Source organism: Rhinoderma darwinii, chromosome 11 (assembly GCF_050947455.1).
Source record: "Rhinoderma darwinii isolate aRhiDar2 chromosome 11, aRhiDar2.hap1, whole genome shotgun sequence".
In the NCBI taxonomy this organism is placed as follows: domain Eukaryota; kingdom Metazoa; phylum Chordata; class Amphibia; order Anura; family Rhinodermatidae; genus Rhinoderma; species Rhinoderma darwinii.
The window spans coordinates 90618885-90633975 of record NC_134697.1 but is presented as its reverse complement, the minus strand read 5'-3'; positions in this window follow the sequence as shown (position 1 = coordinate 90633975).

The window sequence follows — 15091 nt, the reverse complement described above, 5'->3', positions numbered from 1 at the left end:
ATGTAATCTGTGAGGAGTACATCAGGGTATATGTAAGCTGGGCGGAGTACATCAGGGTATATGTAATATGTGAGAAGTACATCAGGGTATATGTAATATGTGAGGAGTACATCAGGGTATATGTAAGCTGTGAGGAGTACATCAGGGTATATGTAAGCTGTGAGGAGTACATCAGGGTATATGTAAGCTGTGAGGAGTACATCAGGGTATATGTAATATGTGAGGAGTACATCAGGGTATATGTAATATGTGAGGAGCACATCAGGGTATATGTAAGCTGTGCGGAGTACATCAGGGTATATGTAATATGTGAGAAGTACATCAGGGTATATGTAATATGTGAGGAGCACATCAGGGTATATGTAAGCTGGGCGGAGTACATCAGGGTATATGTAATATGTGAGAAGTACATCAGGGTCTATGTAATATGTGAGGAGTACATCAGGGTATATGTAATATGTGAGGAGTACATCAGGGTATATGTAATATGTGAGGAGTACATCAGGGTATATGTAATCTGTGAGGAGTACATCAGGGTATATGTAAGCTGGGCGGAGTACATCAGGGTATATGTAATATGTGAGAAGTACATCAGGGTATATGTAATATGTGAGGAGTACATCAGGGTATATGTAAGCTGTGAGGAGTACATCAGGGTATATGTAAGCTGTGAGGAGTACATCAGGGTATATGTAATATGTGAGGAGTACATCAGGGTATATGTAATCTGAGAGGAGTACATCAGGGTATATGTAAGCTGGGCGGAGTACATCAGGGTATATGTAAACTGTGAGGAGTACATCGGGGTATATGTAAGCTGGGCGGAGTACATCAGGGTATATGTAATCTGTGAGGAGTACATCAGGGTATATGTAATATGTGAGGAGTACATCAGGGTATATGTAATATGTGAGGAGTACATCAGGGTATATGTAATATGTGAGGAGTACATCAGGGTATATGTAATATGTGAGGAGTACATCAGGGTATATGTAATATGTGAGGAGTACATCAGGGTATATGTAATATGTGAGGAGTACATCAGGGTATATGTAAGATGTGAGGAGTACATCAGGGTATATGTAAGCTGTGCGGAGTACATCAGGGTCTATGTAAGCTGGGCGGAGTACATCAGGGTATATGTAATCTGTGAGGAGTACATCAGGGTATATGTAATATGTGAGGAGTACATCAGGGTATATGTAATATGTGAGGAGTACATCAGGGTATATGTAATATGTGAGGAGTACATCAGGGTATATGTAATATGTGAGGAGTACATCAGGGTATATGTAATATGTGAGGAGTACATCAGGGTATATGTAAGCTGTGAGGAGTACATCAGGGTATATGTAATATGTGAGGAGTACATCAGGGTATATGTAATATGTGAGGAGTACATCAGGGTATATGTAATATGTGCGGAGTACATCAGGGTATATGTAAACTGGGCAGAGTGCATCAGGGTATATGTAATATGTGAGGAGTACATCAGGGTATATGTAAGCTGTGAGGAGTACATCAGGGTATATGTAATATGTGAGGAGTACATCATGGTATATGTAATCTGTGAGGAGTACATCAGGGTATATGTAAGCTGGGCGGAGTACATCAGGGTATATGTAATATGTGAGAAGTACATCAGGGTATATGTAATATGTGAGGAGTACATCAGGGTATATGTAAGCTGTGAGGAGTACATCAGGGTATATGTAAGCTGTGAGGAGTACATCAGGGTATATGTAAGCTGTGAGGAGTACATCAGGGTATATGTAATATGTGAGGAGTACATCAGGGTATATGTAATATGTGAGGAGCACATCAGGGTATATGTAAGCTGTGCGGAGTACATCAGGGTATATGTAATATGTGAGAAGTACATCAGGGTATATGTAATATGTGAGGAGCACATCAGGGTATATGTAAGCTGGGCGGAGTACATCAGGGTATATGTAATATGTGAGAAGTACATCAGGGTCTATGTAATATGTGAGGAGTACATCAGGGTATATGTAATATGTGAGGAGTACATCAGGGTATATGTAATATGTGAGGAGTACATCAGGGTATATGTAATCTGTGAGGAGTACATCAGGGTATATGTAAGCTGGGCGGAGTACATCAGGGTATATGTAATATGTGAGAAGTACATCAGGGTATATGTAATATGTGAGGAGTACATCAGGGTATATGTAAGCTGTGAGGAGTACATCAGGGTATATGTAAGCTGTGAGGAGTACATCAGGGTATATGTAATATGTGAGGAGTACATCAGGGTATATGTAATCTGAGAGGAGTACATCAGGGTATATGTAAGCTGGGCGGAGTACATCAGGGTATATGTAAACTGTGAGGAGTACATCGGGGTATATGTAAGCTGGGCGGAGTACATCAGGGTATATGTAATCTGTGAGGAGTACATCAGGGTATATGTAATATGTGAGGAGTACATCAGGGTATATGTAATATGTGAGGAGTACATCAGGGTATATGTAATATGTGAGGAGTACATCAGGGTATATGTAATATGTGAGGAGTACATCAGGGTATATGTAATATGTGAGGAGTACATCAGGGTATATGTAATATGTGAGGAGTACATCAGGGTATATGTAAGATGTGAGGAGTACATCAGGGTATATGTAAGCTGTGCGGAGTACATCAGGGTCTATGTAAGCTGGGCGGAGTACATCAGGGTATATGTAATATGTGAGGAGTACATCAGGGTATATGTAAACTGTGAGGAGTACATCAGGGTATATGTAAACTGTGAGGAGTACATCAGGGCATATGTAATATGTGAGGAGTGCATCAGGGTATATGTAATATGTGAGGAGTACATCAGGGTATATGTAATATGTGAGGAGTGCATCAGGGTATATGTAATCTGTGAGGAGTACATCAGGGTATATGTAATATGTGAGGAGTACATCAGGGTATATGTAATCTGAGAGGAGTACATCAGGGTATATGTAAACTGGGCGGAGTACATCAGGGTATATGTAAACTGTGAGGAGTACATCGGGGTATATGTAAGCTGGGCGGAGTACATCAGGGTATATGTAATCTGTGAGGAGTACATCAGGGTATGTGTAATATGTGAGGAGTACATCATGGTATATGTAATATTTGAGGAGTACATCAGAGTATATGTAAGCTGTGAGGAGTACATCAGGGTATATGTAATATGTGAGGAGTACATCAGGGTATATGTAATATGTGAGGAGTACATCAGGGTATATGTAATATGTGAGGAGTACATCAGGGTATATGTAATCTGTGCGGAGTACATCAGGGTATATGTAAGATGGGCGGAGTACATCAGGGTATATGTAAGCTGTGCGGAGTACATCAGGGTATATGTATGATGGGCGGAGTACATCAGGGTATAATAGGATGATGTAATATGTGAGGAGTACATCAGGGTATATGTATGAGGGGCGGAGTACATCGGGGTATATGTATGATGGGCGGAGTACATCAGGGTATATGTAAGTTGTGAGGAGTACATCAGGGTATATGTAATATGTGAGGAGTACATCAGGGTATATGTAAGCTGGGCGGAGTACATCAGGGTATATGTATACTGGGTGGAGTACATCAGGGTATAATAGGATGATGGGCGGAGTACATCAGGGTATATGTAAGCTGGGCGGAGTACATCAGGGTATAATAGGATGATGGGCGGAGTACATCGGGGTATAATAGGATGATGGGCGGAGTACATCGGGGTATATGTATGATGGGCGGAGTACATCAGGGTATATGTAAGCTGGGCGGAGTACATCAGAGTATAATAGGATGATGTAATAATGGGGTGAATGAATAATCCATGGATTGGTGTGGCTTTGAACCAATCCTTCATGCACAGGCCGGGATTATTGGGGATTATACAGAATATCTGAGCTCCGGTGTTGCCTAATCTTTGACTTCTTCACTAGCCCTATAAGCCGCACAAGGCCCTAAAGTTTCCTCATCTCGGCTGCATCTACGGCGTCCACCTGTGGGGTCCAGCAGATGACAATGTGGGGTATTTAGTGAAATTCTAGTCTGGGCCGTCATTTTGCATCATTGCGTTTTGAGAGTCATAACGTGTTATTTCTCCGGTGACGGAGCCGTGTGAGGCGCGTTTTTTGTGTCTCGAGCTGTAATTTTTATTGGTTCCATTTTGGGGTACCAGCGATTTTTTTTTATCACTATTTTTTTAATTTTTTGGGAGACGAGGAAACCAAAAAACAGCCATTCCAGCCCGGTTTTTATTTTTTACAGCGTTCACCGTGCGGTATAACAACGTGGTAACTTTATTCTGCGGGCGTTACGATTACAGCGACACCAAATTGATATCGTTTTTTTACGTTTCGCTGCGTTCCCACAATAATACTCTTTTCTAAAAAAATCATGTCTTAGTGTCGCCATTTTCTGACAGCCATAACTTTTTTATTTTTCCGTTGATATCGCTGCGGGACGGCTTGTTTTATGCGTTACGAACTGTCGTTTCTATTGGTGCTATTTTGCGTTACTTGCAACTTTTTGATCACATTTTATTAAAATAATCTTACGGTGTTCACCGAGCGGTAAAAACAATGTGATATTTTTATAGATCAGGCCGTTGCGATCCGGCGATACCTATTATTATGTATAGTTTTATTTTCATGTTTTCATTTTTTTCTAATAATAAAGGCGTTGATCAGGGAAACGGCGATTATTGTTTTTATTAGTTAAACTTTTTATTTATTGATTTTTCTTTCACATTTTTTTTTAAACTTTTGTCACTTTTTCTTTTACACTGACCTGGGACTTGGAGATCTGATCTTCTGATCCCCGGGACAATACACTGCACTACTTCTGTATGTACTTGTGTAGTGCAGTGTATTGTAACGTCACTCATCATCTGACAGTTACCTATTACGTCATGCCTCGGGCAGGACCTGATAGGCTGCCGCACCTGGGCAACCAGGAAGCCTAGCAACAGTTGCCTGGTTGCCATAGCAACCATCGCCATCCGCGATCCATCGCGTGGGGGCCTGGGGGGGGGGCACAGAGGGAGCTCCCTCCCTCTGTCAACCACTTCAAAGTGGCGGACACCATTGACCTCCGCATTGAAGGGGTTAAATGGCTGAGATCGGCGGTAACTGCCATTGCAGCGGGATGTCAGCTGTGTATGACAGCCGCTGAAGGTGAAGCGCGCAGCTCCTGTGCCGGCTTCATCTACAGGGCGTGACTGTGCGCCCGTGTGCGGGAAAGCACCTTGAATTTGGACGTACAGTCACGCCTAAAAGCGGGAAGGAGTTAAATTCCCCTCAAATCCAGCGCAACTGCTCAGGTGATCAGACACCGTTTTGTTTTTTACAGGCTGCCAGCAGTGACGTGGCGGTGTGTGACCGCTTCAGCCAATCATTGCCGGCAGCCCATAATCAAAGACCATCAAAGTCCTGTAATCCATCCGACATCCTCCTGAAGGCTTTATTCACATTGTAGTGTTTGTATCCACCGAACACATGACCCGGACGTATGAAACGGCTATACATGGCGGGAGGGCTGGGCAATTATGGCCTAAATCAAAATCACGATTAATTAACGGTTTACGCCATGCCCTTATTGCAGGTCACACCATTGAATTAATCTAGATCCCCTGAAACTACTGTATAGAATATACCCCGACACTGCCCCTATAGCTGCACCTCACAGAGTATTATGCCCCTATAGCTGCCCCTCACACAGTATTATGACCCTATAGCTGCCCCTCACACAGTATTATGCCCCTATAGCTGCCCCTCACACAGTATTATGCCCCTATAGCTGCCCCTCACACAGTATTATGACCCTATAGCTGCCCCTCACACAGTATTATGCCCCTATAGCTGCCCCTCACACAGTATTATGCCCCTATAGCTGCCCCTCACACAGTATTATGCCCCTATAGCTGCCCCTCACACAGTATTATGTCCCTATAGCTGCCCCTCACACAGTATTATGACCCTATAGCTGCCCCTCACACAGTATTATGCCCCTATAGCTGCCCCTCACACAGTATTATGCCCCTATAGCTGCCCCTCACAGTATTATGCCCCTATAGCTGCCCCTCACACAGTATTATGTCCCTATAGCTGCCCCTCACAGTATTATACCCCTATAGCTGCTCCTCACAGTATTATGCCCCTATAGCTGCCCCTCACACAGTATTATGTCCCTATAGCTGCCCCTCACAGTATTATACCCCTATAGCTGCCCCTCACAATATTATGCCCCTATAGCTGCCCTCCACACAGTATTATGCCCCTATAGCTGCCCCTCAGACAGTATTATGCCCCTATAGCTACCCCTCACACAGTATTATGTCCCTATAGCTGCCCCTCACAGTATTATGCCCCTATAGCTGCCCCTCCACACAATATTATGCCCCTATAGCTGCCCCTCACACAGTATTATGCTCCTATAGCTGCCCCTCACACAGTATTATGGCCCTATAGCTGGCCCTCACACAGTATTATGCCCTTATAGCTGCCCCTCAAACAATATTATGCCCCTATAGCTGCCCCTCACACATTATGCCCCTGTAGCTGCCCCTCACACAGTATTATGCCCCTATAGCGGCCCCTCACACAGTATTATGCCCCTATAGCTGCCCCTCACACAGTATTATGCCCCTATAGCGGCCCCTCACACAGTATTATGCCCCTATAGCTGCCCCTCACACAGTATTATGCCCCTATAGCGGCCCCTCACACAGTATTATGCCCCTATAGCGGCCCCTCACACAGTATTATGCCCCTATAGCTGCCCCTCACACAGTATTATGCCCCATTAGCTGCTCCTCACACAGTATTATGCCCCTCACACAGTATTATGCCCCTATAGCTGCCCCTCACACAGTATTATGCCCCTATAGCTGCCCCTCACACAGTATTATGCCCCTATAGCGGCCCCTCACACAGTATTATGCCCCTATAGCTGCCCCTCACACAGTATTATGCCCCTATAGCTGCCCCTCACACAGTATTATGACCCTATAGCTGCCCCTCACACAGTGAAATATATCTATATTTTCTTCCAGTATCACGGCCTTCAGCTCCCCCATTTTGCTTGCTAGACTTCTGGCATTTGTGAACATTCACATTAACTTGCCTTTCAGTTTTTCACTTTTATTATCAGAAATTTGATTATTGGACATTATTTGGGCATTTTTATTTTCACTGCTGTTTTGTAACAAAAGGATCTTCTTATCCAGTTGTCTAGTCCTCTCCCCACCGTCTGTTTCTCCCCCCACCAATATAGTCTGACCCCCCTCTAACCTGACTACCCCTTTATTTCCTACATTGACCTCCCTCCTCAACCATAGTTTATATACTCCGCCACCCCAGCTAGAAGTCTCTCCCCCAGCACAGCGGACCAGTTGTAGAGAACAAGCCCAAAGCTCCTGAACCTGGAAAAATACAGAATTCTTTATTGTTGTGTAATACATGAGGTCCGGCTCTTACATAAGGTACAAGGTTGGTGGGTTCCTGTGTAATGAATAACATCCCGCATACACAATCAGAGCCCGCACATGTGAACACAGGACCCCGAAGAGCCCCCACAGGACCCCGAAGAGCCCACACAGGACCCCGAAGAGCCCCCACAGGACCCCAAAGAGCCCGCACATGCCCACACAGAACCCCGAAGAGCCCACACAGGACCCCGAAGAGCCCCCGCATGCATACAGAGGACCCCTGAAGAGCTTGCGCACGCCCACACAGGACCCCCAGAAGAGCCCGCGCATGCCCACACAGGACCCCGAAGAGCCCGCACAGGACCCCGAAGAGCCCGCACAGGACCCCGAAGAGCCCCCGCATGCATACACAGGACCCCTGAAGAGCTTGCGCACGCCCACACAGGACCCCCAGAAGAGCCCGCGCATGCCCACACAGAACCCTGAAGAGCCCACACAGGACCCCGAAAAGCCCCCGCAAGCACACACTGGACCCCAAAGAGCCCCCGCACGCACAGACAGGACCCTGAAGTGCCCCCGCACGCACACACAGGACCCTGAAGTGCCCTAGCACGCACAGACAGGACCCTGAAGTGCCCCCGCACGCACAGACAGGACCCTGAAGTGCCCCCGCAAGCACACACAGGACCCTGAAGTGCCCCCGCACGCACACACAGGACCCTGAAGTGCCCCGGCACGCACACACAGCACCCTGAAGTGCCCCCGCACGCACACGTCCCTGAAGTGCCCCCGCACGCACACACACGACCCTGAAGTGCCCCCGCACGCACACACACGACCCTGAAGTGCCCCCTCACTCACATAGACTGCTCCTTATAGTTCCCCCCTCTACTACACAAGCTGTTCCCCATGGTTTAGACCCCAGACAAGACCCTCCCCTTAGTACAGACCAGACACTCCACCACAGAACCTAGAGCAGACCCCCTCCCATAACAGACCCCAGAGCACCCCTCAACAAAGACCAAACTCTCTTTACCACTATCAACACAGACTCCCCCTTAAGACTGACCCCGCTCAGTACAGACCCCAGGCCGGCTATTCACAGCGTCTCCCCTGCTCGCTCTGGAAGATTGATCGCGCTCATGTTGGAGAACAGACACAAGACACGGACCTGGGAACGTCCCACCCTCCATATATGGCGTCTCCATGACTACAACCAAACGACAGAAAAGACGTGTGCGGGGGCGTGGCCTGTACCGTGAGCGACTTCCGGGTGAGAGGGTAAGAGGAGGCGGGGCAGTGAGGAGACATTGCTGTGACTGTATCATAGGCTGTTATTAAGGTCTGCGGCTCCATGACGGCTTGTGCATACATTCTATTAGATCTAGTGCCATTTTTCTTGTTTTGTTCTGTATTTTGGAGCAGCATGTTTGTATGTCCTTATTAGTATGTATATCATATAGAAGTATATAGCAGATATATAGAGATGCTGCCCTATAGCATGTACATACCAGGTATCATATACCCCCCACAGCTCCCCATAACTGTAATAGCTGCGGTGTCCCCATAACTGTAATAGCTGCAGTGCCCCCATAACTGTAATAGCTGCGGTGTCCCCATAACTGTAATAGCTGCGGTGCCCCATAACTGTAATAGCTGCGGTGCCCACATAACTGTAATAGCTGCAGTGTCCCCATAACTATAATAGCTGTGGTGCCCCCAAAACTGTAATAGCTGCGGTGCCCCCATAACTGTAATAGCTGTGGTGCCCCCAAAACTGTAATAGCTGCGGTGCCCCCATAACTGTAATAGCTGTGATGCTCGCATAACTGTAATAGCTGTGGTGTCCCCATAACTATAATAGCTGCGGTGCCCCCATAACTGTAATAGCTGCGGTGCCCCCATAACTGTAAAAGCTGTGGTGCCCCCATAGCTATAATAGCTGCGGTGCCCGCATAACTGTAATAGCTGCGGTGCCCCCAAAACTGTAATAGCTGCGGTGCCCCCATAACTGTAATAGCTGCGGTGCCCCCAAAACTGTAATAGCTGCGGTGCCCACATAACTGTAATAGCTGCGGTGTCCCCATAACTATAATAGCTGCGGTGCCCCCAAAACTGTAATAGCTGTGGTGCCCCCATAACTGTAATAGCTGTGGTGCACCCACAACTAATAGCTGCGGTGCCCCCATAACCGAAATAGCTGTGGTGCCCCCATAACCGAAATAAAAGTGACAGTGTCCCCATAATAGTGACACACAGTGCCTACTTGAAAGTGACAACAACAGTTCTCCCATAACAGTAACAACTACCTGCCAAAGTGTCCCCATAACAGTGATAGTCATAGTGTCCCAGTAACATTCCCAATGCCCCCATTACAGTCACATTCAAATGCATAATAATAACAGCCACATCACCGCCGTGACAGTAATAGCCATGGTACAGCCACAGAGCCCCCATAACAATGACAGTAATAGCCATGGTACAGCCACAGAGCCCCAATAACAATGACAGTAATAGCCATGGTACAGCCACAGAGCCCCCATAACAATGACAGTAATAGCCATGGTACAGCCACAGAGCCCCCATAACAATGACCGTAATAGCCATGGTACAGCCACAGAGCCCCCATAACAATGACAGTAATAGCCATGGTACAGCCACAGAACCCCCATAACAATGACAGTAATAGCCATGGTACAGCCACAGAGCCCCCATAACAATTACAGTAATAGCCATGGTACAGCCACAGAGCCCCAATAACAATGACAGTAATAGCCATGGTACAGCCACAGAGCCCCCATAACAATGACAGTAATAGCCATGGTACAGCCACAGAGCCCCCATAACAATGACCGTAATAGCCATGATACAGCCACAGAGCCCCCATAACAATGACAGTAATAGCCATGGTACAGCCACAGAGCCCCCATAACAATGACAGTAATAGCCATGGTACAGCCACAGAGCCCCCATAACAATGACAGTAATAGCCATGGTACAGCCACAGAGCCCCCATAACAATGACAGTAATAGCCATGGTACAGCCACAGAGCCCCCATAACAATGACAGTAATAGCCATGGTACAGCCACAGAGCCCCCATAACAATGACAGTAATAGCCATGATACAGCCACAGAGCCCCCATAACAATGACAGTAATAGCCATGGTACAGCCACAGAGCCCCCATAACAATGACCGTAATAGCCATGGTACAGCCACAGAGCCCCCATAACAATGACAGTAATAGCCATGGTACAGCCACAGAACCCCCATAACAATGACAGTAATAGCCATGGTACAGCCACAGAGCCCCCATAACAATGACAGTAATAGCCATGGTACAGCCACAGAGCCCCCATAACAATGACAGTAATAGCCATGGTACAGCCACAGAGCCCCCATAACAATGACAGTAATAGCCATGATACAGCCACAGAGCCCCCATAACAATGACAGTAATAGCCATGGTACAGCCACAGAGCCCCCATAACAATGACAGTAATAGCCATGATACAGCCACAGAGCCCCCATAACAATGACAGTAATAGCCATGGTACAGCCACAGAGCCCCCATAACAATGACAGTAATAGCCATGGTACAGCCACAGAGCCCCCATAACAATGACAGTAATAGCCATGGTACAGCCACAGAGCCCCCATAACAATGACCGTAATAGCCATGATACAGCCACAGAGCCCCCATAACAATGACAGTAATAGCCATGGTACAGCCACAGAGCCCCCATAACAATGACAGTAATAGCCATGGTACAGCCACAGAGCCCCCATAACAATGACAGTAATAGCCATGGTACAGCCACAGAGCCCCCATAACAATGACAGTAATAGCCATGGTACAGCCACAGAGCCCCCATAACAATGACAGTAATAGCCATGGTACAGCCACAGAGCCCCCATAACAATGACAGTAATAGCCATGATACAGCCACAGAGCCCCCATAACAATGACAGTAATAGCCATGGTACAGCCACAGAGCCCCCATAACAATGACAGTAATAGCCATGATACAGCCACAGAGCCCCCATAACAATGACAGTAATAGCCATGGTACAGCCACAGAGCCCCCATAACAATGACAGTAATAGCCATGGTACAGCCACAGAGCCCCCATAACAATGACAGTAATAGCCATGGTACAGCCACAGAGCCCCTATAACAGTGACAGTAATAGCCATGGTACAGCCACAGAACCCCCATAACAATGACAGTAATAGCCATGGTACAGCCACAGAGCCCCCATAACAATGACAGTAATAGCCATGGTACAGCCACAGAGCCCCCATAACAATGACAGTAATAGCCATGGTGCAGCCACAGAGCCCCCATAACAATGACAGTAATAGCCATGGTACAGCCACAGAGCCCCCATAACAATGACAGTAATAGCCATGGTACGGCCACAGAGCCCCCATAACAATGACAGTAATAGCCATGGTACGGCCACAGAGCCCCCATAACAATGACAGTAATAGCCATGGTACGGCCACAGAGCCCCCATAACAATGACAGTAATAGCCATGGTACGGCCACAGAGCCCCCATAACAATGACAGTAATAGCCATGGTACAGCCACAGAGCCCCCATAACAATGACAGTAATAGCCATGGTACAGCCACAGAGCCCCCATAACAATGACAGTAATAGCCATGGTACAGCCACAGAGCACCAATAACAATGACCGTAATAGCCATGGTACAGCCACAGAGCCCCCATAACAATGACAGTAATAGCCATGGTACAGCCACAGAGCCCCCATAACAATGACAGTAATAGCCATGGTACAGCCACAGAGCCCCCATAACAATGACAGTAATAGCCATGGTACAGCCACAGAGCCCCCATAACAATGACAGTAATAGCCATGGTACAGCCACAGAGCCCCCATAACAATGACAGTAATAGCCATGGTACAGCCACAGAGCTCCCATAACAATGACAGTAATAGCCATGGTACAGCCACAGAGCCCCCATAACAATGACAGTAATAGCCATGGTACAGCCACAGAGCCCCCATCACAATGACAGTAATAGCCATGGTACAGCCACAGAGCCCCCATAACAATGACAGTAATAGCCATGGTACAGCCACAGAGCCCCCATAACAATGACAGTAATAGCCATGGTACGGCCACAGAGCCCCCATAACAATGACAGTAATAGCCATGGTACGGCCACAGAGCCCCCATAACAATGACAGTAATAGCCATGGTACGGCCACAGAGCCCCCATAACAATGACAGTAATAGCCATGGTACGGCCACAGAGCCCCCATAACAATGACAGTAATAGCCATGGTACAGCCACAGAGCCCCCATAACAATGACAGTAATAGCCATGGTACAGCCACAGAGCCCCCATAACAATGACAGTAATAGCCATGGTACAGCCACAGAGCCCCCATAACAATGACAGTAATAGCCATGGTACAGCCACAGAGCCCCCATAACAATGACAGTAAAGGTGTCCTCACATAAGTAATGTACAGAGTGCTCCCATATCAGACACAGTGCCCCATAATAGTAATAGCTCAGTGACATCCACAGTTCCCCCATAACAGTGACAGCCATATTTTCCCTACTATTGTGACAGCCACAGTGCCCTCGTAACCGGGACAACCACAGTGTTTCCTCTAGAAGGAAGTATCGGGCCTAAAATCCAGGATGCTTGGGAGCCACGCGCTTGTTAGAGAATTGGGGTCAGTTCACATGTAGCGTCAATACTGCGGAGAGACCGCGGCGAATTACATTAGCAGCAAAGTGGATGAGAAAGAACAAATCCACCGAAAACCCTTCATAGACTGACCGGCGGTGCGTTTTTAAGCCGTAGTTTGCCAATTTATGCTGCAGAATCGCTGCTTTTCTGGTGCAGGTTTTCCCCATTGAATTTAAAGGGAAGATGAGCCATGCGTTGCTGCGGAAACCCTGCGATTCCACCGCAAATATCGCAAATGAGAAAAAAGGTTTTTGAGTTAAAATGAAGAAAACAGTTTATACTTACCCTCCGGCGTTGTCATGGAGACACGTCTCCGTCTTCTGAGCGTAGCCCGGCCTCCTGGGATAACGTTTCAACCCGTGTGGCTGCAGCAGCCAATCAAAGGATGCAGCGGTCACATGGACTACAGCGTCATCCCAGGAGGCCGGGCTACGCATAGAAGAGGGAGACGTGTCGCCATGACAACGCCGGAGGGTAAGTATAAACTGTTTGTTTTTTTTTTAGATTTTCTGCAGCGGACATTTTTGCCTGATAACCCTGCACCACAATTTGGTGTGTTTTTTTCGGGTGGTGGGATTCCCTGCGGCTTCCAGAACTAATACTTTGTGTACTTTCCTGTGTGTTCGCAGGACAAATCCCATTCTCTGGCGACCTGGTTCCGCTCCCTGCACTTTATACACTCAGCAGCTGGGGGCCCCAATCTGGTCCCGGGGCTGAAGTTGATCACAGACCGCTCCTGCGGGGCCGAGTGCACGCAGCGGAGGGGTATGCATCGTGGCTGTGACTACTGAGAAGATGAGCTGGAGGGAGTGGGGGGCCTGCTGTGACTATTGGGAGGGTGGAGGGAGTGGGGGGCCTGCTGTGACTATTGGGAGGGTGGAGGGAGTGGGGGCCTGCTGTGACTATTGGGAGGGTGGAGGGAGTGGAGGCCTGCTGTGACTATTGGGAGGGTGGAGGGAGTGGGGGGCCTGCTGTGACTATTGGGAGGGTGGGGGGGCCTGCTGTGACTATTGGGAGGGTGGGGGGCCTGCTGTGACTATTGGGAGGGTGGAGGGAGTGGGGGGCCTGCTGTGACTATTGGGAGGGTGGAGGGAGTGGGGGGCCTGCTGTGACTATTGGGAGGGTGGAGGGAGTGGGGGCCTGCTGTGATTATTGGGAGGGTGGAGGGAGTGGGGGCCTGCTGTGACTATTGGGAGGGAGTGGGGGGCCTGCTGTGACTATTGGGAGGGTGGAGGGAGTGGGGGGCCTGCTGTGACTATTGGGAGGGTGGAGGTAGTGGGGGGGCCTGCTGTGACTATTGGGAGGGTGGAGGGAGTGGGGGGCCTGCTGTGACTATTGGGAGGGTGGAGGGAGTGGGGGGCCTGCTGTGACTATTGGGAGGGTGGAGGGAGTGGGGGGGCCTGCTGTGACTATTGGGAGGGTGGAGGGAGTGGGGGGGCCTGCTGTGACTATTGGGAGGGTGGAGGGAGTGGGGGGCCTGCTGTGACTATTGGGAGGGTGGAGGGAGTGGGGGGCCTGCTGTGACTATTGGGAGGGTGGAGGGAGTGGGGGGCCTGCTGTGACTATTGGGAGGGTGGAGGGAGTGGGGGGCCTGCTGTGACTATTGGGAGGGTGGAGGGAGTGGGGGGCCTGCTGTGACTATTGGGAGGGTGGGGGGCCTTTTGTGACTATTGGGAGGGTGGAGGGAGTGGGGGGCCTGCTGTGACTATTGGGAGGGTGGAGGGGTGCTTCTGTAACTACTGGGGAAACGGCAGACAGCCAAGCTGGACACAAGCTTTAGGGTATCTTCACTGCATCATGGCATATTGGCATGGAATTAAATGCAGATTTTGTGGCACTCATGGCAAAACTGCACAAAAAATACTGCCCGGTGTGAATGTGCGCTTACTACTAGAGGGGGGAGCAGATAGAAAATTGTTGGTTCAGG